The sequence below is a fragment of the Cryptotermes secundus genome, unplaced genomic scaffold (genome assembly GCF_002891405.2).
Source record: "Cryptotermes secundus unplaced genomic scaffold, Csec_1.0 scaffold426, whole genome shotgun sequence".
Classification (NCBI taxonomy): Eukaryota; Metazoa; Arthropoda; class Insecta; order Blattodea; family Kalotermitidae; genus Cryptotermes; species Cryptotermes secundus.
Window position 1 is genome coordinate 264,881 of NW_019744113.1, and position 3,598 is coordinate 268,478.

Sequence of the window (3,598 nt, forward strand, 5' to 3'; positions counted from 1 at the left end):
CAAGTTTGGTTTAAGATATGTCCCCGTATTTGTTTTGAGTTAACAAACAAAGTTCTGAGAGTTCCAGTTAGGTTAGATTGTTTCCATTTCGTGCATCCTCTTGTGTTATTATATGCAATTATTTTATTAGAGTCCGTCGCAACACAACGATACAGTGGCGTAAAATGAGGTTGAAAACTCTTTATGTGAGAGTCCGTGTCATCAAGTCAGTTGACAACACTCTTTATGTGAGAGTCCGTGTCATCAAGTCAGTTGACAACACTCTTTATGTGAGAGTCCATATCATCAAGTCAGTTGACAACACACTTTGTGTGACATGAAGAGTTTTTAACCTCATTTTACGCCATAACTTTCGTTTTTATAATAAGTTTATAGTTCATTGTATGTATTTTTATACCATGTATTTTATAATGTAATATTATCAAGTATCCAGCTTCACTATCGCAAATACAGTTCAGTAGTGTGTGTATATGGTAATCATGTGTTTGCCTGATAATGGCTTTAATAGCCGAAACGTGTTTTTTTTTTTCCTTGGCACTACAGCCCAGGTGGGTCTAGACCTACCTCCATGAATTTCTCCGTTCACTTTCGGTTTTTCTAGATCTTACACATTCGGTAGGACTCCTTGGACGGGTGATCAGCTCGTCGCAAGTCCTCTACCTGTACACAAACACAGACAAACGCACACACACAAACTAAACATCCATGCCCTGAGTGGGATTCGAACCCACGATCCAGATTTCCAAGCGAGAGAAGACAGTACATACCTCAGACCGCTCGGCTACCGTGACCGTTGGCGACACGTTTTTACCTTCACGAAATACAGTATTCCTCAAGAATTTTCGGTAGCCTGTTTCAGTTTCATCACACAGACTTATTCTATTTCTACTGCGATATTTCAACCTTTGCCGGTCTGTGGACAGAGCCTTCATCCTCCTCCTCATCCTCCTTCTTCTTCTTCTTCTGTATACAAACAAAGACGGGAACTCGAGGATGCTGTCCCAGATTCAGAGTTGGTCTGACAATGTCTGCCCTGCGCCTCCAACATGTCTTGTTTAGTTTTATAATAGCAGAAAGAGTCTTCCTTGTCCACTTAATGTTAGCACGGTTAATGTTATTTCCTCAAAGTTATCATTTCGAAATGTCGTAATTAAATTGCAAATACATACAGAAGATTTTGTGACTGATTATGCAAGTTAGGTACTAACAGTTACTCTCACTGTCTGACACCGATAATCTTAAGAATGTCGTTGAATTTTCGAGGGAAATTTTTCACTTTTCATCATTTAATATTAACTACCTCTATGCTACACACGAGATATCGCGTTTAGAAATACTGGTCCCTCTTATATGGCAACTAAGAAAATTAATAAAAAAAAGTGTCTCACCATCTGCAGACAATTTAATTTAATTACTTGTATTTGATTTGTTTCATTCTGCTCCGTCACACTAACAAATTACAAAGACAAAACAACTCCGTCCAGTGTGACTAAAGAAGTTTTTACATCGATGTCCCTCTGATGATGGTCTATAGGGACCGAAACATGTAAGGGTGTTAAGTTTTCAAGTAGTAAAAACTTCAATAGTCACACTGGACTGAGTTGTTTTGTCTTTGTAAGTTAACTACTTGTGTTTATTCAGTATTATAAATTATGCATTGTCATAGAACCACACTCACAAATGCTTATTTAATAGCATCCGGCATGGCGAATATTAATTTTGGACTAAAATTGCAACAACATTAGTCCGTGGTCTTATAGCAAAGAAAATAAGAGATTTCACTGTAAAAAAATAATTGACAGAATTCTTTAACGAAATTTCAAAATCTTACTTTAGATAAATGTGATTGATGAACATCTTAGTGTTCTGTTTTCTTTTTCTTTAAATGAGGAGGCAGAACAAATTTACTAATTTATATTCCATTAACTCTTTGGAAATTAATATAATTTCTATCATTAAATTTATCAACCATAAGGTTATGCTGTTTTAAAAGTTCCCTCCATTGTTCATTCTGATTGGTTGCTATTATCTGCTGCTGCTTAATAATGTTATTGTATTCGCTTAAGAGTTTTTTATTCCTTTTTTCCAGCTCCACATATTCTTCCAATAATTGTCTTTGACTTGTTGCATCTGCCTTTCCATTTACCGTTGCAATTCTTGAATTTTCGTTCTCTACGCTTGCTGAATTCGATGGGTTGCCCGCCCCTACACTCGATGTTATCGGGAACACTACACGTGGCACTCCATTTGCTGTTATTGTAACAGGGGGTATGAACGGTACTAGGGGAAACGGAGGCCGCACGACTGGAGGAACTACCGGTATAACCGGAGGAACTACTGGAACCGGAGGAACTACTGGAACTGGAGGAACTACAGGTAGAACTGGAGGAACTGGTGGTACTATTACGGGTGGTATAAAGCCTCTGTCACCATATGCTATTGACAATGCTGAATTGATAGTTTTACCGAATAGATTAAAGGAGTTTGTGGTTGAAATTGTACCAGTCCCTGCGGTGTTTGCAAGGAAACTTGACCATAAGAACAGCTTTTGCAGTTGTTTAGCACCGAAGTTGAACAAGAACCTGCCTTCTCTTGAAGAGGCAGACAAGTCTCTTGAGTGTCTTCCAATATGGCGTATCTCATAATTGCGGCTGTTTATTTCGTTGGGCGTCTCCTGGTATAAGATGAAGTATCTGGGAAAGTCTTGCTCCAGCAATATAATTGGCAACCGTGGAATATGTCTGTCCGATATTTCGAATGTTAACGATCCTAAATGAGCACACAACACAATAATTAGTTTCTGTATCTATCATTTTATTAATACAAATAATTAATAAATTAAAGTTTATTATTTAACCATAAAAGTAACATCATCCAATAATGAACCTGTATCCCTAATAAAATTTGCACTTTTAGTCCTATAAATATCTCTTGAAAAATTAAGTGAGATTTATATGGTAACGTAGTTGGTTGAGGCACTGTACTACAATTCGAGAGGTCGCGGGTTAGATTTCCGGTGAAGTCATTAGATTTTTAAATTGACCTATTCCTTCCAGCCCCAGGGTCGACTCAGCCTCTAACAGAAATGAGTACCATGAATCTTCCTGGTGCTAAAGGGTGGCCGGCGCATAAGGCTGATAAACTCATCGCCATCTATGAGCCGATTATCTAAAAATGTGGGAACCTCGGCGTCTCACAACCCAAAGGGCCTCCACAAGGCAGCTTTTCCTTTGCATTATATTGACATAGATTGATTTATGTTGGAATATTTAATAGAAAATTACATTCTTGTTAGAATTACTAGAAGTTACTCTCGTGTAGCGAGGTAGACGTAACATGTAATTGGCAACGTTTATTAAATATGTCCGGAAGGTTTAACGCTCCTCAGTTACTCGCTCTCTTTACGTGCAATACAGGAACTGCGTGCTACTGAGATACGCTTCAAACGATTTCGGCGACTGTATTCCATTTCTGACTTCAGGTAAAAAGAAACTACTCAGGTGGGACCAATCGACGGAGCCCGTTTCTCTTTCTGGTCCAGAGATAATATTTTTACATGAAGCCGGAGGCAGAATGCAGATTCCACAACGTTGGTTCA